General features: G+C 35.4%; 1 long non-coding RNA gene across 1 annotated transcript; it reads left to right on the top strand.

Moving 5' to 3' along the window:
• Positions 1-22,110, top strand: LOC128312864 (uncharacterized). The gene is made up of 3 exons (XR_008292714.1): positions 1-55; positions 5,314-5,465; positions 21,410-22,110. It is a non-coding gene; the product is annotated as an uncharacterized LOC128312864 (long non-coding RNA).
• The last annotated feature ends 1,828 nt before the right edge of the window (positions 22,111-23,938 follow it).

Raw genomic sequence — 23,938 nt, 5'->3', positions numbered from 1 at the left:
AGGGAGCATGTTACGTTAACCGAATCGAATAGCATCTCAGTGGGGAAAAGTCAAGGTAAGGATGTTTACTGAAGATGTGCATTCTGACGTACTGTAGTAGGAATAGGACTGATCATAATTCTATTTTTTGCATTTTTTAAATACTGTAGCAACATCAACTTTTAATGTACCCTTCAGTGTTTTAAATTTCCCCTTCTTGGGGACAAGAATTTATTGCCATGAAATTTTGAAAACCCTACTACACTTAGCACAATGGCCTTCCTCAGAGTATGTGGTCAACAAAAACATGTTTTAAATCAGGTATGGATTAAAAGTAAGAGATTTTTGAATTCCCTGATCGTTAACTTGAATATCACTATCTAAAAAACTATTTATTAGCCCTAATAATGCCTAAAATAATTTTGATGCTTGTTGAACTTCTCTTCTTAAGACTTTACCAGTTAGTGAAACATTTATCTTCACTTGATAATGATGCTTATAACCTCCACTAAATCCTAGGCAGGACAAATTAATAATGGCCTATATAACAAAAAATAAAAGACTTCCACCAGAAGCCTTTGGGAACCAATATAATGAGATGTTCCCTGTATGATTAGATGAAACTGTCCAAATGCATGAGAGCATGAAAAATTAAATAAATAAATAAATAAAATCCTATTTTCTACTACAAGGAGATAAATACGATGAGGTTAACTTTATGTGTCAACTTGCTTAGGCTATGGTGCCCAGTTTTGTTAAACACAACTGTAGGGGCGCCTGGGTGGTGCAGTCGGTTAAGCGTCCGACTTCAGCCAGGTCACGATCTCGCGGTCCGTGAGTTCGAGCCCCGCATCAGGCTCTGGGCTGATGGCTCAGAGCCTGGAGCCTGTTTCTGATTCTGTGTCTCCCTCTCTCTCTGCCCCTCCCCCGTTCATGCTCTGTCTCTCTCTGTCCCAAAAAAAATAAATAAAACGTTGAAAAAAAATTTAAACACAACTGTAAATGTTGCTATGAAGGCATTTTGTGTTTAAAAACAGTAATTTAAATTTAAATTTAAATTTAATTTAACATATTTAAATACATTAAATTTAAATACATTTAAAAAATGTAATTAAGAACATTACCCTCCATGATGTGGGTATATCTCATGCAATCAGTTGAAAGCCATAAGAGTAAAAACTGAGGTTTCCTACAGAAAAAGGAATTCTGTCTCAAGACTGTAATACAGAAATCCTGTTTAAACTTCCAGACTGCTGGTATGACCTATGGATTTCAGACTCAAGACTGACTTTGCATTTTGCCTAAGTTTCTAGCTGGCTGTCCTGTCCTGTGGATTTTGGACTGCTAGAGACCACAATCCCATGGACCACTTCCTTAGAATAAATCGACTTCTTCCTTCCTTCCTTCCTTTCTTCCTTCCTTCCTTCCCTTCTTCTTTTCTTTCTTTCTTTTTTCTCTTTCTTTCTTTCTTTCTTTTTTCTTTCTTTCTCTTCTCTCTCTCTCTCTCTCTCTATATATATATATATCTTCTCTCTCTCTCACCATATATCTATATCTATATCTATATCTATATCTATATCTGTATCTATATCTATAGTCCATATACAACATGAACTTCTGAGCACCCTGCAATGCATCTCTCTCTCATCTCTCTCTCTCTCTCTCTCTCTCTCTCTCTCGGGTGAGAGAGAGAGAGAGATGCATTGCAGGGTGCTCAGGAGTCCATGTTACCTATAGCCACTATGCTAGAGACTGTCCCTCAGCCTGCATTTAGAGTGGCATGAGGATTCCCTATGACTAGTTCAAAGAGGAAGGAAAAGGTCTAGTTTGGTTTATAGATAGGTTGGTCCAAAATATGGGTCAACCCAAAGATGCATTACAGCTATCCACTTAAGAAAGTCAATTGAAAGGGAGTGGTGAGGAGATATCTATCAAATGAACAGAGCTTTGGGCACTGCCCTTGGTTATCTACTTTGTATGGAAAGAAAACTGTCCCAAGGTAAGAATAAATATAGATTCATTAGCATTTGCAAACAGCTTTGTTAATGGGTCGGATATCTAGAGGAAAAAAATTATGGAAAGGAAATCTGTGAACACGCATATATGGGTGAGAACTGAGTATGAAGATCTTTGTATCATGTATTAATACCCACCAGAGACATTAATACAGAGGAGAGACATTAAACAAACAAGTAGACAACAGCCTGAACTCGTCTTTGCGATCAACCATCCCTATAACTGTCCTAATGTACTCATGAAACTATGATGGCAGTGATAAAGGCTATGTTAGGGGTCAATAACATGGGGTCCCATCCATAAGGCCAAGATAACTCCTATAACTGCTTGGCATCTAATGTGCTAACTGTAAGGACAAAAGTTGAAACTCAAATATAGCATTATCACTTGAGGCAAGTACCAGACTATTGGTGGTAGGTGGACTTATACAGGACTCCTTCAATCCTGGAAAGAACAAGGATCCATTTTTTTCCATGTATTGTATGCCTTTCCTGCCTCCAGGGCCTCAGATAGCCCCAATATCCAAAAGTTTATAGTATTAGGCGCCCCTACTCAGCATTTCACAAAATATCACCTCAGACCGAAAGACCCGTCACAGCAAAAATTGCCAAACTGAGTTAATCATTGATCCTAGTTAGTCAAAGAAGACTTGCTTCAAGGCTGCAATAGAATAGAGAAGCCAAAGCTCAGTCTGAACTCAATTCTGTTGAAACAAAAGACAGGAGGTTTTTTAAGGGCTGGGATAAGCTAGTGGAAAAGTACCAGAGGATGGTATCTGGGAGGGTGATCAATGGGATGTGTGGAACACAGTGAGTTATTGAGTTTGCAAATGTTTTTCTCTGTGATTAGCCATCTGTGTTTGCTAATTGGTGTTCACGGAATACTCTCCCACAGAATCTGGGAGATACAGGTCCTACCTTTCCTGATGACTACATTTCAAAGAATGACTCCAGGAGAAAGATTTTCCTGGATTGTAAAACTGGTAAGAGGCTTTTTAAAACATTTACATGTCAAAGACATATAGGAAGAATATATAACTTTTCTAATGGGAATGCTATCAAGAAAAGGGAGGTCAAGGCCTAGAGACTTCCTAAGGTTTAATCAAGATGAAAGGAATATTAAGCCTTTCTTGGTCAAACTGAATGGCAAAAGAGATACAATAGTGGGCACATGACGAGGGGATCCTCTGGTTCTCTCAAATACACTGACAGCATTTTAGATCAATTGGATGACCTTCTGACAACACCCTTAAAATACAAACCTGGAGATAAGATACTGCAAGCATAGGGAACCATCTTCTAAGTTTCAGTATGTACCCCAAATCAATAAACATTATATGGTGCTGCATCCCCAATAGGTGGAGTATGTAGGTCCAGGAACTATGGGATAGAAGAAGGAACCCAGCTTATCATCATTCTCTGTGACTCACTTGGGAAATTGTCCCTGCAAATTTTATTATGTGAGCCCAGAGATCATGATTATCAGAAATAAAATTCATCTACAATAGGGCACAGCAATATTCCTATTCAATGTTAAGCTATAGCTGCTGCTGTATCACTTCAAACTTCTCATGCCAGGAGACCAGCAGGCTCGTACTGGCTGCCAGAACCAATTATGTGCATCCCTTCTCAACATGTAACTCAGCATTAGTAGCTTGAAATTAGCCAAAAGGGGAGTAGTTACACCACAGAAACTGCAAATGCTACAAATCAAGGCTCCCCACCCCTACCCCCAGAATTGGCTGTTAAACGTTTACCAGCAGACCACTGACAGCAGTCAAGGAAAGGAGTCTCCATCCTAGCAGGAGTAATTGATCTTAATAATCAGAAAGAGGAAGGTATTTCATTCACAATAGCAGGGGTAACTCTTTGAACTCAAAGGACCTTGAGCCAGACGGAGGGCCACTGCTATCTCCTGATCACTTCCATGTGTCAGATAACTAGTTATTACTCCCACACATTGCTAAGGAAACTCTCTGGACCCATTTACCACAAAGACTCTCAACCTTTTGGCCTTAGACAGTGGAAAGAGTTTTTTCTCTCCCTGTTTTCCAAAAAACACCCATTCTCTCCATAGCAGGAAGGACAGTGGGAAGGGCCATTTCCTTCAGGGGAAACCCCCACCCTCACTCACAGGATGTGCTCTGACTTTTTTTCCCCCTCCTTTGGCACAGACAAAGCAAGCCTCATAGTTTTCAATATGTTTCCTGAAATCTTGTGTTGTTCTGTCTAAAATAAAACCATGTGGGAAAAAGCAATTCAATAGCTAAATATTTAGGAGTATATTTTCCTCTAATTCTTTAAGGACACAGTTTGGCTAGATATAAACCCAATTTGCATTATACTTTATATCTCAATCCACAGTATCTACATTTGAAATTATTGTTCCTATATTAGGTGGGTGATTATCTTACTTCTTTGTAGATATTTTCATATTTTTTTCTAAAACAAAAGTGTCTGTGTTAAAAAACTGACTTGATCTTCTTACTCAATTTGACCACGATTACTAGTTAATTTGCTTAACAACAACAACAACAACAACAGTTCCTCTTTATGGACATTCTACTACAAACACAAATTTTTACCTCTCTAAAATGCATATTTTTTAACGTGTAGATACCTTAGGGCATATTACAACATTTACTTTTAACCTACCATTCCTTTTATTTCCCCCAAAAGCTATTATTATATTGAGAATTTCAAATAATGATATTCCAGAATGAGATATATGAGATATATAACAATTTGCTTATCAAAATGTATTCCTACATATATTTTATGTATCCAATTGCAAGTTATATATAGGAAAGTAGAAAAACAGCAAATCTTTGGGCATGTCCATTAGGTGTTTTTGGAAATAGATCCCTGGAAATGTAATTACTATTTTGACTCAAAAAGTAAAAAATTGTGAAACTTGATACATTTTGCCAAATTGATCTTCAGGAAAATATTTAGATTTTATATTCTTCATAACTGTATATGGAACATGTTTTCCCTTTCCCATGAAAATCCTATCTTAAAAACCCCCAACCCTATAGTGGTGGTCATTTTGGCTGCTTTTTGTTTTTTAAGATTGAGGAAGTACTTAGCAACAATTAAGAAGACTTGCATCTTCTACATCCCAGAAATTATCCACTGGAGAAGAGAGGAGAGCTCTTGGCACCCATTATGGGTTAAATTGTGTCCCTGCAAAATTCATATGCTGTAGCCCTAATTCCCATTGTAACTGTATTTGGAGGTGGGTCCTTTAGAAAATAAATAAAGTTAAATTAGGTTGTAAGGACGGAGCTCTAATCCAACATGACCAATGCCCTTACAGGAAGAGGAAAGGATATCAGTGTTGCATGCACAAAGAGGAAAAGCCATGTGAACACACAGCAAAAAGGTGGCTGTCTGCAAATCAAGGAGAGAAGCCTCAGGAGAAACCAAACCTGCCAGAACCTTAATTTTGGACTTCTAGCCTCCAGAACTGTGCGTAAATAAATTTCTGTTGTTTCAGTCACCCAGTCTGTGGTATTTTGTAATGGCAACCCTGTGAGACTAATGTAGTACCTGATCAATCACACATGATTCCAACAATAGTAAGAAGGGCTGGGGGCGGGGGGGTGGCGCTGACATGGTTTTGGGTGTAAACGCTGAAGAAGCACCTTCTAAGCAGAATGTTTTTGTATATAGAAAGGCACAGGTCAATGCTCCCAAGGCAGATAAAGTCGAACTGGAAGGTTCGCTCCAGCAATGTGTGGCCTTCTCTTGAAAGGTATTTTCCAACTGTGTGTTCAGATGGCAGTCATAATGTATTGGATATGTGGGAGATGTTTCTGCTTTAGTGTAAACCTTCATCACACTAGAAACTACCCAGTGGAGAGAAACCCTTCAGAAGTTCAGAATCTCAAATTTGAAGAACTATAGAGTCTACATGTTTCATAGAAGTCCTTCATATATGGGGATGGTGAGAAGCATTCCCTAATTCAGGTCTTCTCAAACATCAGGTGAGGGATGGAAAGCCACACAGGAGCACCAAATGGGAGGAGACCTTTCACACTGAACATAGGCATTACAAATGCACTTAGTATGGCAGTGACTTTAATCACTGTGCTTATTCAGCACTAGAGAATATACACTAGATAAAACCCTTACAAATGTGGTGAATGCAAGAATTATTTAACCATAAATCCATACACCATAAATCATACATTGGTATTTCACACTGGAGAAACACCTTACAAGTGCAGCAGTTGTGGGAATTTCTTTGGCCAGTGCTTCTTATTCAATATCAAAGTGTTCACACTGGAGGAAAGACTTTTGACTGTAGCAAATGGGGAAAATCCTTTATCTACAATTCCAGACTTATTGAACACTGGAGGATTCTCCCTGGAGAAAGGCATTTTTAATGCAGCAACTTTTTTGTTAATACAAAATCTCCAGCCTCATTAAACATGAAAGCATTCACAATGGAAAAAGGCCTAATGAATGGGGTGAGTGTGGGAAGTTCTTCAGCCACATCCCTAACCCAATTCAACACTGGAGAGTTCATCCTGCAACAAGGTCCTTTGAATGAAGTGAATATTGGATATGATTTAGCAAAAGGTCCAACCTCATTTGACACCAAAATATTTACAATAGAGAAAGATCCTATGTGCAGACTTTAGCCAAATGTGTGTTCCTGATTCAACACCAGAAAATTCACAGCCCAGACAGGCCTTATAAGTGCACTGAATGTGGGAAACACCTTCAGCCAAAGGCCTAACTTTTTTCAGTATCAGAAAATTCACATTGAAGAAAGGCCTTAGGAATGCAGGGAATGACTCACATCAGAAAGCAGCTATGAAAGTAGTCTTTATAAGGGAGAGAACCATCAGTTGAACCTCATTCATCCATATATGTACACTGAGATTCCTGTGAGCATTAAGTATGTTGAACACCTTCTGGAGCTCCGTGGTGTGGTCTTACATTCCCAAGCCTTTACTAGAGCTATGCAGCTACCCGTATGTGTGGCAAAAGCCATCTAAACTCTACTAGTTGGCAGGTGCCCACATTGTGCATTAGTAATCTCAGGATGTTTAGAGCAGGCAGACCTCTGTCCCCTCTCTCCAAATCCTAGAGGGAATTTTGAGTATCTGGAGTCCCATTAGGGGTCCCAGTCTCTCCCCGCTGTTTTACTTAAGTACAAGACCCACCTGTTTTAATCTCTTCCCATTCATCCTATTGATGAGGGAGGGATTCCCATCTAGGGTTGGGAAATGGTGGAACATGAATCCCAATGCTGAACAGCTGAGATTCAAAACAGTTAATTAATTACATATATGCACAGACCAAGGGAGGAAGACACTACATATCACACAGAGCCACACAGGTTGCATTTAAGAACAGAGTGAACAATCAGGCACTATAGGAAACAGACTTCATACTATCAAGAAGGTAAGGTGACTCCTGCTTCCCATGGGAAGGACTAGGTTGTTGGAATAATTCTGCAGGCCAGCAGGGAACTGAAACCTGTTACTCAAGGATAAGCAGGCACTATGCCACATCTCCTTGATTAGGAGGCTTGTTTGGCTATAGTCCTTACCTGTGAGGGCAGAATAAGGAGGGGAATTTGCACTTAGGACATTTAAGGCCCTCCTGATGTCACCATATATCCAAACAGCACATAATTTGGGACCTTAATTTTAGGTCTTACACCATACTATCTTTAGCCAAGAAGACTTGACCTGTGTTCTGCTTGCAGCTTGCAAAGGTTAACCTTCTTCATGGACATTGTTGGTCTCAGATGATGCTCATGATAGATTTTTTACAGATTAAATATCACTCAACTGGAGAATAATCTACACATTGCTTTCGTTTTTATGATCATAAAGGACTTCTTTTTTTAAAAAAATTATTAGTAGGCTTTATTTTTTAGAGCACTTTCAGGTTGACATGAAATTGGACAGATTTATAGTACAGAAAGTTCCCGTATCCCACTTCTGTCCTCTGTTCTCAGTTTCTCTGTTAACATCTTGCCTTAGTGTAATACATTTGTTATAATTGTTAAACCAATGTCAATTATTATTAACTAAACCCTGCAATATACACTAGGGTTATTTTTTGTGCAATACATTTCAATGAGTTTTGATAAATGCATAATGTGATGAATCTATCATTACAGTTATCATACAGAATATTTTCACTACTCTAAAATTCCCCTGGATTTCACCTACTAATCCTTTCCTCCCCCTACCTTTGAACTCCTAGAAACCACTGATCTTTTTACTATCTCTACATTTTTGTCTTTTCCGGAAAGAATATCATATAGTTGGAATGGTTTGCTGATGCAGACTTTTAAGTTTCTTAAAGAAGCAATACCCACTAAATTTCCTCTGTATTTTTGTGGCTTGATAGCTCATTTCTTTTTATCACTAAAATAATATTTCATTGTATTAACGTATGTACTATAGTTTGTTTATCCATTTACTTTCCTTTTAAAAATTTTTTTTAATGTTTATTTCTTTATTTTGAGAGAGAGAGAGCAAGCTTGCACGCATGCAAGCTGGAGAGGGGCAGAGAGAGAATCCCAACCAGCCTCCACAGTCAGCACAGTGCCCAACACAGGACTTGATCTCCCAAACCATGACCGTGTGATAATGACGTGAGCTGAAATCAAGAGTCAGCTGCTTAATGAGCCACCCAGCTGCCCATATTCATTGACTTTCTGAAGATATACATATATATCTATAGCTAGTTTTAATTTAATATTTACAATGTAAAAGAGGCAAAGTATGTCTCCTTTACCCCATCCCTACCTTAACCCTGTATCTACTTGTTAGATTCTGTTAGCTGACACTTTGCAGGTGAAGAAATGAAAGCAAGGAAAACTTACACAGTTTTCTCATATGATACAGGGAGACAGATTGAATTAAGACTCTAATTCAAAAACCTATGTTCCTATCTACTCTCCCATTATGTTCTCTATTGATCTATTCATCTATCAATATATATTTATAGCATAATTAACCTCATCTCTGCAATATATGTTATACATCTATCCTATGACTTTCCATTCTATGTGTTGAAGTCACCAAATTTCTACAATGTGTGTCACCAGCCCCTGACATCACCTCTGATCTCTAGTTGGAGGTTTAACAGAATTTTATGAACCTAAAATTCATACTACTCCCTTCCCCTAAAACTTTTTTCAGTCCTCCCCATTTTCATAATGATGCCACTACTCATCATTTGTAAACTAAAAAGAAAAAAAAAAGAAACAAAAGTGCCATCACCTTTATTACTCTTTCACTTTCTAGATTACATCCATCAGTAAGTCTTATTGATAGTACTTTCAAATATTTTTCAATATAATCACTTCTGATCATTTCTACTTCTCACACACAGGTCCAAGCCATCATTATCTCCTGTCTAGCCAACTTCTATACTATTCCAAATGTTTTCATATTTTTTCTTACTTGAAGTATAATATATATGCAGTAAACCATAAAAATGGGACGTGTATAAAGAAAATTTTTAGCATTTCTGAAGGCTTTCTCATTTCACTTTCCAAGCAATATTCTCCTCACAGAGGTACCCGTATTCTAGCTCCATCACCATAGATGAGTCTTCATTGCTCTTGAACTTTAGAATGAAATCATTTGGTTTATACTGTTTTTTACCTAGCTACTTTCAGCCAATACATTGAGATTCATTAATCTGTATTTTCGCATGTCACAAGTACTCTTTATTTTTTATTATTACATGATATTCAATAGTCTTATTACAGCACAATTTATCAGTTTTAACAGTGACAATTCAGACAATTTCCAGTTTGTGCTTATTAAGAAAAAGTAGCAACTAACATTATTTTACATATTTCATGATGGCCATCATACACTTTTCATTTTTTTTAACCAAGATGTGGAATTAGAGGGTTATTAAATAAGCATATGTTAGTTTCAGTGGATACTAACAAACACCAATTATACTTCCACCAGAAATGTGTATATATTCTCACCAATTCTTGTTTTTGTTAATCATTTTACATTGTAGAAATTGAGATAGAAGTAGTTAGTAGGTCATGTGGTTTTTATTTGCATTTCCCAGAGGACTATGGGACAAGCACTGTTTCATATGCTCATTGGCCAACCGGACATCCTCTTCTCTGACATTCCTGTCAAGCATTTTACACGTCTTTTAAAAATGGGGTTGTTTGTCTTATTCTTTTTGATTAATAGAAAATCTTTATACATTTGAATACAAGCCTTTAGCACATATGCATATTGAAAATATCTTCTACAAGGCTGTAGTTGGCCTCTCCATTCTTTTAATCATAGCATTTCATTCTTTTAATCATAACTTTGATAAACAGAAGTTTTTAATTTTATTGAAGTTTAACCCATTGTTAGTGTCCTTTTAAAGAAATATTTGCCTAACATGATGTCCTGAAGATATCTGCATGTTTTCTTCTACAAACCCTATTATTATATTGATGACCCTAAGGCTACTCTCCATTATAAATTAATTGTGTCTAGTGACACAGAAAGTCAAAATTCATTTTCCCATCTAGCTATCCAATGGCTCTTGCACCATTAAAAGACCATATTTTTCTCACTAAATAGTGGTGGTATCCTTGCTTAAAATATGGTAATCTTACATGTATGGATCCATCTTTTCATTTGCTGTTCTTTCAGTGGTCTATTTGCTTGTCCTTATGTCAATACCACATAATGTAGTTTTATACTATGTGTGATACCTGGAAGTTTAATCCCTACAACTTTTTTCTTCTTGCTGAAGATTGCTTGGCTATTCTAGCTAATTTTGATTCTCTTATAAGTATTAGAAATAGTTTGCCAATATCCACCCACCCACCCACTCCCGAAAAAAATCCCATGCTGTAATTTAGATTCCAATGATCATTGAATTCAGAAGCTAATGTAGGGAAAATTGACATCTTACAAATATTGGCTTCCAATCCATGAAAATGGCATAAAACTCCATTTATTTGTCTCCTTTAGTTTTTTCTCAGAAACGTTTTCTAGGTTTAGAGTAGAGATTTTGAGCATCTTTTGTTAGATTTACCACTAGATAATTGAGGCATTTTTTTGGTAAGCTTTTATTTTTAAGTAACCTCTACGCTTCATGTGGGGCTTGAATTTGTACCCCCAAGATCAAGAGTCACATGCTTCACTGACTGAGCCAACAGGTGCCCCAATATTGAAGTATTTTTATACTATGTTAATGATACTGCTTATTTTTCATTTTTTTTTCAAATTATTTGTTGCCATTATATATGAAAAAGAATATTTGCCTTTCGACTTTACACTCGGCAACAGTGGTAAATTTTCTTAATTCCAAAATTTACTTGATTATTCTAGGTACTTTCACATATACAATCATGTTATTTGTAAAAGGGGATAGGTTTATTTCTCCCTTTCATATATTTATGTATTTTATTCTCTTGCATTGCCTCCTGAACCTTCATTACAGTGTTGAATAGAAATGGTGATAGTGGTCATATTTTCTATCTTCCAGAATGCAGAGAAAAAATACAGATCTTCCTTAACTTAACAGTGGAGTTACATTCTGATAAAGCCATTATAAGTTCAAATTATCATAAGTTGGGGCGCCTGAGTGGCTCAGTTGGTTGAATGTCTGACTCTTGATTTTGGCTCAAGTCATGATTCCAAAGTCATGGGATCAAGTTCTGTGTCAGGCTCTGTGCCAAGCACAGAACCTGCTTAAGATTCTCTCTCTCTCTCTCTCTCTCTCTCTCTCTCTCTCTCTCTTTCCCTTTGCCCCTCTCCCCCACTTGCACACTCGTCTCTTTCTAAAATAAAGAAAATATTGTAACTTGAAAATGCATTTAATATACCTAACTTCCTGAACATATAGCTTACCCTAGCCTACCTTAATCATACTCAGAACACTTACATTAGCTTACAGTTGGGCAAAATCATCACACAAAGCCTATTTTATAATAAAGTGTTGATTATCTCATGTAATTTATTGAACACTGTACTGAAAGTGAAAAACAGAATGGTTGTAAGGATACAGAATGATCCTGTGTTAGTTGTTTCCCCTCATGACAGTATAGCTGACTGGGACCTGCAGCCCACTGCTGCTGCCCCACATCACGAAAAAGTACTGATCATACCACATATCACGAACCTGGGAAAATATCAAAAACCAAAATTCAAATTACACTTTCTACTGAACACTTGCTTATTGCTTTTGCACCACTGCATACTAAAAAATTAAAATTGTGAGTCAAACCATTGTAAGTCAGGGACTGTCTGTATATAATTTTCCATCACTATAAATGATGTTATCTGTAGGTTTTTTATAGAAAACTTTATTAAATTAAGGAAGTTCTGTCTGGCACTAGTTCGCTGAAAGCTAAATCATAAATGGGTGTCAAATTTTACCAAAACCTTTTTCTGTATCCTTTGAAAAGATCCTATTAACTCCTTTCTATTAATGTGATGATATCCACTGGTTGATTTTCAAATGCTAAACCAAACTTGCATATCTGGAATTAATTCCACCAGATTAGTGGAAAGTACTAAACGTTCCCATTTAGCCCCTGACTCACCCCTTCCTCACGACACGCATGACCTTCCCCACCACCAAGATTCTGCACCACAGTGATGCATTTGTTACAAACAATGAACCTACATTGACACATTATTATCACCCAAAGTCTGTAGTTTATATTAAGGTTCATTTTTGGTATTGTATATTTTATGGATTTTGAGAAATATATAATGAGAAGAATCCACTATTATAGTATCATATGCAATAGTTTCACTGTGCTACAAGTCCACTAAGTTTTCTGTGAACCTAAAAATGCTCTAAAAAAATAAGCTCTTAAAAAACTGATAGAACTGATGGAAGAGGATTGTTTTCCTATCTTGGTATAAAGTACAAATATAAAATATTAAAGGAATATGAGAAGACTAACAATTTTTCCTGAAGACATGGGCAGCGGAGCCATTAACATTTGAAAATAACATTAATGAATATCAGAATCCCTTGATAAAATTTGTCCACCTAATATTAGAACTAAAAAGAGCATAGATCTTTAAAACCTTTGATATTTACCTATGATATTTTTTTATTATAATGTTCTTGTTATTAGAGGTGGTTTAATTGTCATCCTAATAAAAAATGAAGAGAGATACCACCTGGAACGTCAGCTAATATCTGCTAAAAAACTGTCTTCAATTTTATAAGCTAATGATTTAGGTGGAGGGATGTTAATCCTCATATCAAACAACACAGTTGGTTGAGTAGCAGGCCACTCATTTGTCCTTGGCAAGACAAGGCAGATTTCATAATCTTGAAAAGTCATGCGAATGTACTCAATGAGCATCAAATTGCTTTAAATGGGCTGTCCTGTTATAATATAGATATATTAGCTTTCAACTATGTCCTCTATTCCAAGATATAGCTGGAACTATCTTTGAAGAAATGTCCTTTTCTAATAAAACTAAGTCCACACTAATGTTTATGCTCTCTTTTTCATATATTGTACTTCCTTTTGATAAAATTCTAGATGATAACTAGCATCATCTATTATTTTAGTATCTATGAGTATTTGTGTAAATGCGTACATAAACACATTTATGTAGCTTACATCTAAAGTTCAAAAGATTTTTGGATTTTAGTCAAAATGTGAATCTTTGTGATATAGAAGAAACTGGATTAGGACCTGATTTTGAATTGGATCACTATCATTTACTATTGGTATGACTCTGGGCAAATTAATTTCTATCTACCTCAGTTTTCTCATCCTGAAAACGGGGATTATAATACCTTACTAAATTGTTAGGTGAAAATATTAACATAAATGTAGACAAAGTACTTAATATCAGTCCCAACACTTTGCAAGTAGCATAATCAATAATATTATCATACCTAACATTAATATGATCCCTAAAATGAGTTATGTTTTTAAAACATGGTTATGTTTTTATATGAAGCTGTTACAGTTTCTGTTCTAAAACATATACTTTTTGAGGCAAATAAAAATGAGTCCCTTTTTTACAATAATTAATTTAAGGAACAAAGTAATTCATTGGCATTTCATAATGGTTTGGTACAGTTTCGCCTATTAAACTTCATGTGTTTTTGATGTAATTCTTCATCCACTGACTTCCCATATTAGCCGAATAGCTGACTGTAAATGAAAAGGTCATCTCTCATGAGAATTTATATTCCATGTGGGGAATTGGAAGAGCCCCAAGTCTAATTTTGCCAAGATAAGCTCTTTAGTAAAATCTTACATCCCATTTCCTTAAGTATGTTGTAAAACAACATGCTTTCTTTGGTGGAAGGGGAATGAAAAGGCTCTATTTTTAAAACTAGAAATATTAAGCTAAATTAAAACCTTATAACATGTTTTATTAAATCCTGGTTCTGTCTCATACCCACCCACGTGCACATGTGTGTGCATGCACCCACCCACACACACACACACACACATACACATCAAACCTGAAGAAGTTAATAAGCTTCATTAAGAAGTTAATAAATTATGCTTCATAACAATTGAGAAAAAGGTGTTTCCTTTTAGAGGAGTCTTCCTCCCATGTCTCTGACAAAGCATCAGATATTTTAAAGTCTTTGTAATTTAATCAAGACATAAGGATAAGGAGCACCTGGATGGCTCAGTTAGTTGTCTGACTCTTGATCTCAGCTCAGGTCATGATCTTGTAGGTAGTGGGATCAAGCCCCAGCATTGGGCTCTGCACTGAGCGTGGAGCCTGCTTGGGATTCTCTCTCCCTCTCTGCCCCCCCCCCCACTCACTCTCTTAGAAGAAATACACTAAAAATATATATATATAAGAATAAGATACTGTGTTTTTATTACAGTATCAACTCAGTGGCTGTGATCTTAAACGTTAGTCTGTTTTGTGTGTAACCAAAGTTTAAGAATATTGTTTTAGAGAAAATCTCTTTCTCTTGAAAATATTATTTCTTGGTTTCTTAAGCTTTGATAGTGAATTTCAGAACACACCAATCCTAATTAACATATAAACTCTAAATAAAATATAGACTTCCAGGAAAAAAAAAGTCTTCACTTTTTCCACCAATCAAAACTTAAGAGTCTTTAGTTGGGTATCCTTTAGTACTTACTTATTTGTCACATTAATCCTAAGACACAGAGTTGGCTCGTATCGGTGATTCCACAAACTCAAAATGTGGCTAGCATCTCACAGCCTCAGATGGATGCTTGAACTGCTGCCATGTTCCAGAAAACAGGAATGTGAGAAAAGAAAAGAGACAGCTGACTCTTCGCCTTAGAGGTGCAACCTAGAAGATGCGCTATCACTTCCACCACTAACATTGGTTGGAATGTGGTCACATGATCTTATTTAGCTTCAAAGGATGCTGGGAACTGTAGTCTTTAGTTGGTTTCAGTACACCCAACTTAATATTGAGAAAGGAGGCAGAGACAGGAAGAGCAGAGTAATCTAATTACTAACGAAAAAAGTGATAATAGATATTTGGTGAAAGTCTCTGTCATATGGATTGAAGTCTTTGCCTTTTACCATATTCATTATACCCAAGATATCAACAATTGTAAAATGTACAGGTAATTTATATAGACTATGAAGAGAAGAAAGTTACACAATACATTTCTCATCCCTGAGTATTTTATTTTATATATTTTGAAAATAATTTTTAGGGGAACCTGTGTGGCTTGGTCAGTTAAGCGTCTGACTCTTGATTTTGGCTCGGGTCAGGATCTCACAGTTTATGGGATGGAGCCCTGCAATAGACTCCATGCTAATAGCACCGGAGCCTGTCTGGAATTTTCTCTCCCTCTCTCTCTGCCCCTTCCCCACTTGTTCTCTCTCTCTCTCTCTGTCTCTTTCTCTCTCTCTCTCTGAAAATACAGAAACATTTTTTAAAAAATATCCTTTTAGATTTATTTAGAGATACATATGATTAGGCTTTGAGTACCAGTGGCCATGTTTTGCACATGGCATTGGCCTTTGTGCTTACAAAAGCATTGGTGATGCAGCATTCTCACCTCCATGATTTCTTCCAAGAAGCTGACGCCATTTGTAAATTCTGATGCTGACACTTTTTGATTTTATTAGAAGGTCTCAAAAAAAAAGTTTTTCAGAAAACCACCAAAGCTCATATTCTTTCCTCAAATGATTTACTGGCTGAAATGCTGACAGTTGCATTTTTGCTCTTCATGAAACTGGAAATAACATCTAAGTTTAAGATATATATATTTTTTAAATGTGCCAGGCCAACAGGTAGTGAATGATGTTCTCAGTGTTAGACATATCCTTATTTTGGAGATGTTAAACTGTGAAAAAACATATTTTAGAATCAAGTTAAGGCATTTCAATTTAGAGAGACAGTATTATAGAGTATTTAAGAAGATGAGTCTGATATAACCTCATGCAATAAAACCATTATTCTGCATCACATTGGGTGTGTGACGGTGGGCAACTTACTAATTCGTGACTCCAGTTTCCTATCTGTAAAATGGGAACAATTACAACATCTAATGCTTAGAATTGTTGTGAAGAAGTATACTGATATATGTAAAGGTTTTAGAACTGTGCTTGGCACTTGTAAATGTTATACAAATGTTGGCTATTATTATTGCTATTTCTAGAATGCTATGGGATTGTGAAATCCATAGTTTCTGATTTATTCAGGCTTTCTTTTTATTCTTTCTTTCTTTCTTTCTTTCTTTCTTCTTTCTTTTAATTTTAGAGAGAGAGAGCAAGTGGGGAGAGTGACAGAGGGAGAGAGAGATAGAATCTTAAGCAGGTTCCATGCTCAGCACAAAGCCTGATGTGAGGCTAAATCCCATAACCCTGGGATCAGGACCTGGGCCGAAATCAAGAGTCAGATGCTCAACTGACTGAGCCACCCAGACACGCCTCTTTTTATTCTTACTCCAACATTGATATTGTATATTTTCCCAGAAAGTTATCCATTTCATCTAGGCTTCCAATGTATTATACTACTTAGCAGTTATTCATAATATTCTTATAATTGTGTTTTGACTTTCCTCTCTGAAGTGATATCTGTTGTTTCATTCTGATTTTTCTTTTTTCTTTTATTCTTTTCTGGTATCAGCTTTGCCAAAGATTCAATCTTAACACTTTTAAAGAACTATGTTCCAGTTCTGTTGCTCATTTTTGTGTTTGTGTATGGCTATTGCTCTTCAGTTCACTGGTTTTTTCCTATGTATTTATTTCAACATGTTGTCTTTTTTTGTTTTTTTAATTCTAAGTGTTTGTTAATTTCCCTTATGCTATCCCTTTATATAATGGTATATACTTTTAGTTTTTAAACAGAAAGAATTTTTTAGTTTTCCCCCCTCAGTTTAATATTTTACTACATTGTAATTAAAGAATGTAATCTATATGATATTTCTTTTTTTTAGATATAATTAAGGATTCCCTTATGGCTCCCTTTGACTTCATGATTGTTCATGTTTGCCTCTAAAGGAGTGGTTTTGTATTCACTGGGAAGTAAAGCTCTACATATCTATTTCACCCTATCAATTGTGGCTAAAGGTTTTATCTCAGTGACCATTGTATCAACAAATGTCACTGGTAGGCTCAGGCTGATAAAAGCATTAGACACAAGCAATGCTTGAATATGGCAACAGTATTTATTTACCTAAGGATTTTAAAATGAGTTGAGTATATTCAGAATATATGACAGAGTAATCTTCAACATTACCTTATACATAGAGGGTTGAATATCCACTGGGGAGATACATAGTCACTAAAGATCATATCTGAGACAAGGAGGACCACATCAGCCCTTGTAGAAACTTAACTCTCCCCTTAGGTCTTTTCTTGTATATATAACTCTGGGCAATTTTGCAACTAACTCATCTAGATCTGATTCATGTCATCGATCACAGAGTTATTCCGTATAAAAGATAGTTATGCGTATATCCTCAAAAATCTCCTTATATTTCCTGTGTGTTCATATTTACCAACCTGATACTTGACAGGAGGAGAGAACATTTAGTTGTCAGTGACTGCTTTTCTTGTGAGTTTGGGATGGGTTGGAATGCTCCTAGAGTAGAGAGGCTCTGGTCTTACTGTCAGGTAATCTATCTCCATTTGCCCAATAAACCTAACCCTAACACTGTTATGGACTAATTGTGTTCCCCTCTAAATTCATATGTTGAAGCCCTACCGCCCCCCCCATTTGATAATATTTGCAGATGAGGCCCTTAAGAGATAATTGGGTTTAGATGAGGTCATGAGAAATCAAGTTCTCATGATGGGATAAGTGCCTTTTTAAAAAGGACCAAAGAGTTTGTGAGAGTGCTCTCTCTCTCTGTCTCTCTTGTCTCTCTGTCTCCACACACACTGAGGAAGGATCATACGATGATATTGCAACCCAAACAAAGACCCCTCAGAGGATACTAATCCTGCTGGCACCTTGATCTTGAACTTCCAGTCTCCAGAAGTGTGGGCATTAAGTTCCTGTTGCCTAAACCACTCTAACATTTGTATTTTGTAGAAGTAGCCGGAGCAGATTAAGATAAACATATTTCTCTTTTTAAGACTTACTCTCCTTGGGGTAAAGCAATGGGAGGGGGTGGGAAGGAACAAAATGATTAGGATGCAACAGCTACATAAAGTTCTTTTGTTGCCTCCTGTTAGTAAAGGGTTTATTCTGCTGTTTTCCTCCTTCAAGTGGCCATGGAGCAGCCAATATATGCCCAAGGTATGATGAGAAGAGGAACAAACAAGATGAATCAAAGTTATCTCTTTGACACCTAATGCTCTTTTTATTTTTAGTAAAATTCTAATTTTGGGATAAATTTAGATTTACAGAAAAGTTGCATAAGTTGTACACAAAATTCCTTCTCTTCTATATCCATCCTTCATTCCTAATGTTAACATTTTTTGAAACTATGGTATATTTGTCAAAACTAGAGTACATTACTATGATCTAAACTCCAGACTTTCTTTGGGTTTCACCAGTTTTTCACTCATGCCTTTTTTCAGTTCCAAGATCCAATTCAGGATGACACACTGCATTTAGACATGACTCTCTTTTAGTTCAAAGAGACCACCTGTTTGGGATCTATGGTCTGAAAGTCCACAGCCTTACAGTGGACCTTTCTACATTTTCCATTTCAAATTTTTCTATACCTTACCACTCCCCCAAACTGTGGCCCTGTGTGCCTGATTGTACTAATTCCTCTGCCTCAAATACTCTTTCTATTTTTAACACTATTATCCCTTCCAGAACTAGTAAAAAATAATTTCTTTTTTTGAAGCCTTCCTGAATCTACCCACATCCACCCCAACAGAACTAAATGCTCACTTCACTGAGCTACATTATACTTCTTTTACACCCTATCATATAATTCAGAGTCTGAATTATACTTTAGATGACTGTAATGTGTCATTCCCTTTTGTTAGACCAGTTTTTCTCAACTGATTTGGTGCTATAGTGATTCTCAAAAGAAAACTTACATGAATCTTTCTCCAACAATGTGTTTTCATACCCCCAAACATACCTAAACTGTGCAATAAAACTAATGTATATATACATTGTAGATAGGTGTGTGTGTGTGTGTGTGTGTGAATGTGTGTGTACAGGCAGATGCTGTAACAATCAATATTTTAGTTTCTGTGCCCTGCACTGAGATATTTTTTTTTTCCAAAGAAATTAAAGCTTTGTAGGAGTAAAACTAGTCATGTGGAAACAAGGTGGATGCTGTTAGCGTAATGTCCTAAAGTTTGAGTGAGTGAGTCCAAGATCCGTCTTTTACGATTTTTATTACTGGATATTTACTTAAATATTCCAAGCCTCAATTTCCTTATTTACACAATATAGATAACGATAATGATGCCTATTTTATAGAGTTCCTTTTTAATTATTTTTGAATTTTTCTATAGGGTTCTTTTAAAGACTGAATAACACAATGTATGTAGGGCTCTTGGCATGTGGTAAGTGCTGTATAAATGCTATGATGATCATAAGGAGGAGGAGAAGGATGGAATGGGAAGAGAGATTTGAAAAGGAACACATTTTGGCCAAAACTCATCTACAGTTACAGAATTCAGGATACAGGTTACCCCTGGAAACCTGGGAGTAGATGTCGTGATCAAGTAGTGCAAAAGCTGGAACATTGGGGGCTGCAAATATTCTGGTTCTTGAACCAAGTGCTGGCTATGTGGGTTTCTCCCACTTCAAAAATTCATCAAGCTGTATAATTATGATTTGGGTACTTTTCTATACGTATGCTGTACTTCAATAAAAATACAATTTTTTAAAAAAGTTCTTGACACTCCCACCATCAACTGCTCTGTGCCTTACACATAATATTTACTGTAGTCAATTAACACTTTTGCATGGCACTGCTCATCAATCTTTAGGCTTTTTAAATTATCTTATACTTAAAAACAGATTGTTTCCATGATTCATTTTGTCAGACTCTGCCTCTTGAAATTTCTTTCTTTCAATTTCTCCAAATACTAACTTAACAGCATCTTTCATTTTCAAATATGCACAGAAGAGTTATAAAATATATTGGTGTCCATCAAAATACTTTAAAAAGTTAAGTCATGGATTTTGGTGAATAGATCATAACACGATTTAAGATGTAGCTGTAAATGAGAGAATTAATAATCTAAGTAATGATCACCTCATGTATTTTTTAAATTAAACTGTATTGTTTGTTGCTTTGACATTAAAAGATTTGAAACATAAAATATACAAATTGTTTTAAGTTTTATTCAGTTGTTGAATTCACGCTGAAATAAATCTCAAATCTCCATTCTGTACATTTTTAGTTCAAATTTCAAACCTAAACTATCTAAAACTCTATTGATGTTATATTAATTAAGCTTCTGCACAACTGAACATTATTTGCTTTTCATTAGCCTTGTATTTCACTAAGGGAAGGACCAATGCATATAAATGTCCAACTTTTCACTATTGGAGCCAACAAGTAGATGATTTGAGTGAACGAGGGCTCCTGCCTTCTCTTTACTTCCTTTCTCACCCACAGTAGTCCTTAACACACATAGGCACACCCAAAAGAGCAAGCACAAAAGAACAATTATCACATTTCAATTCCACATTCCTCCTCATTTTTGCATATAGATCTACACATATAAAAGGGTCTGCATGCCCACATGCCATATGTTAAGCAATCCTGGCTTGCAGAAATTGTGGAGTGCTTGGTGGAATTTGTAGATGTGCATTTATTTAAAGCTCCACAAGGTTGCATGGCTGTACAAAGTTCCTTGGGATTGCCCTTACATTACCATCACAAGTGAGAATGGAACTACCTCTCTTTGACCTAGCCTATAACTCAATTCCATCCTCAACCTTTTCTGATATTTTAAGATCCATTATTTAGATATTAAGCAGATATATCTGTGTTTCCAACCCTGATATGTTGGCTTCTTATCTATTTCTCTGAGCAGTTCCATCCTCAGGCTCAAGCAGGAATTTATTCTGGTTTAGTGATATTATCCTGCCATCATCCAGCCGGCTCACATCCTCTGCACCATCTGTTTGTGATATATCTTCACTACAGCTTTTGTTACAAGAAGGAAAGTATTTAGCTGGAGTTATTTTTTTTCTTTGATAAGCACATTGTTATAACTTCAAAAACCTTGGAGTTACTGTTTATTTGTTACACATTCAAAGATATTAATTTAAAAAAATCTTCAGTGTCAATGTGGTAAAAGGAATCACCTACCCTTTCTGTTCTAGGTATGTATTTTTCAACAGTAAGCGTTACTAGTAAGTTTTAATTAATATTTGTTTTCTTGTCCTTTCCAACAGTGTAATAACTGTATATAGTCTTTCAAGTCATTGTTACTATAACAGACCTCTTTCTAACTATTAAATTCCATAGGGGAAGGGAAGCTGGATTTGATTCAGTAAAAACTGATGAACTAGTAAGGATGAGAAGAATACCATATTTTATCTCCCCTGGTATAATGATTAAGTAGAGTTCCTTTTCTTTAACATTCTCTCAATTTCCCCAATTCTTCATCTGAGTTAATACACTACCAAATAACAATCAGTTATTTCATTTGTTTGGGACTTCTCCCATTTCATTGAGCCTCATCTTAAATTCCATCCAATCAAATTTTTTTTTTCTACCCTGAAAAGAGTGGTGGGGATTCTCATCAACAGGTAATTCCCTCAATTTCCTTTCAATTTTACAAACACACACCCCCCCCCCCCACACACACACACTTAAAATACTGATCCTCAGCTTAAACTTTTTGATAATTTATGTAATTAATAGCCTTGGGTATATACATAACATAGAGCCTTATGGTGGTAAATGTTTAAGAACTGGCCCTTAAGAATAGAAGAAGGAAAAAAAATCTTCTGAATTATAGCATGTTTGGGCTTCCATGGGGTAAATATTCCCACCATGACTGAATATGCTATTGGGATGTCATTCACAGAGGACAACTTTCTAGGGCAGACAGAATGGAAAGAAGAGTGAAGTGTGCATCTGGAGGGGCAAAAAAAAAACACCTAGCTCACCACATAAAACAATTAATTTTATGAGGTGAAGATAAGAGATTTGGTATATGAGGCTTTTATTATACTTTGGGTGTGTGTTTTTGTTTAAAGTATTCACATTCAATCACTATGCTGCAAACGTACGTGCCTTCCCTTAGTCTTGGGTGCATAGCGAGATCTTTCCAACAGTTATATATAATTTCTGAGCATAACAAGGAATTTAAAAATTAATTTTATAATTTTATAGCAAATTTGAAAATGTGATTTAAAGTTAAAATATTTCAATTAGTATTTTATTAAAACTTTATTTTAAAATTAATTTGTAATATCTGTAGTATAGTGCAAATTTTAATATATCTCATTTTACAAGTGGTGAACACTGTTTTATTTACTTTGAATTAATTATGGAAGACTAATCATGATTTATTGACAATTTCTAAAAAAAATAATGAGTTAGATTTGGTGTATGGGCAAAGTAAAGGTATAGTAATGTATGTATTGAAATTAAAATTCATGGTATTGAAAATAGAAAAAAAAACTTTTTTCACTAGCTAATATTTAAAATTAATATATTTTGTAATTCTAAAAATATAAACTAGTTTCATTTTATAATTTTTGTGATTTGATTCTAAATGATGACATGATGCTCTAAGCTGCCTTCTACAAAAACTTTTCATAAAGCAATTACATGGAAGTGCTCTTTTTTCCCAATATGAAAATCAAAACTGCATAAAATTGTTAATACACTTCTCTTCTTAACATTGGCATTTAAAGTACCAGACACTTTGAGATTCCAATCAACAATTTTGATCAGAAGTATATAAATTTTATTCCTGATTAAGAAAATTTAACTTATTAAATAAGTCATATATTTTTATTCTATGTTTTATTAACTTATTTTTTCAACACCATATTTATACCCAAGATGGATGATGAGGTATGATTTAAAGAGTGACCTCATATGTCTTTATTTTAAGCAATCATATAGAAATACAGAATAAATTAACAATTTCATATTCTCTGTGTCATGGAATGATACTCTAGCTCACATCAGGAAGTTTGAGTTAAAAGTTAAAAAACATATATTTCTAATTATAAATAACACCTGCATAATTATTAAAAATAATATAAAAAGCTTAGAAAAGCAGAAAAACTTAAAGCAAATAAATTTATTAACAGATAACCAGTAATCTCAATTTTCCATTTCAATCTCCATTAACATAAACATTTTACTATGTAATTTCTCAGTAATTCTACATTAATATACTCACATGCATACAAATATATGTATATATACATATATACATTTTTAAAAAAAATTGTTTAGTGGTGTACATGGCTTTGTGGCCTCTAGCCATATACTGTAAATACTTTACAGTGCTGATGAGAATTTTTCTATAACATGGTTTTTATTTTATATATTGTAGTACATTATATGAGTAAACTAGAATTTGCTTAAGTCATCT

This window comes from Acinonyx jubatus, chromosome F2 (assembly GCF_027475565.1).
Source record: "Acinonyx jubatus isolate Ajub_Pintada_27869175 chromosome F2, VMU_Ajub_asm_v1.0, whole genome shotgun sequence".
NCBI classification, from domain to species: Eukaryota; Metazoa; Chordata; class Mammalia; order Carnivora; family Felidae; genus Acinonyx; species Acinonyx jubatus.
This window is presented reverse-complemented; position numbering and strand designations above follow the sequence as displayed.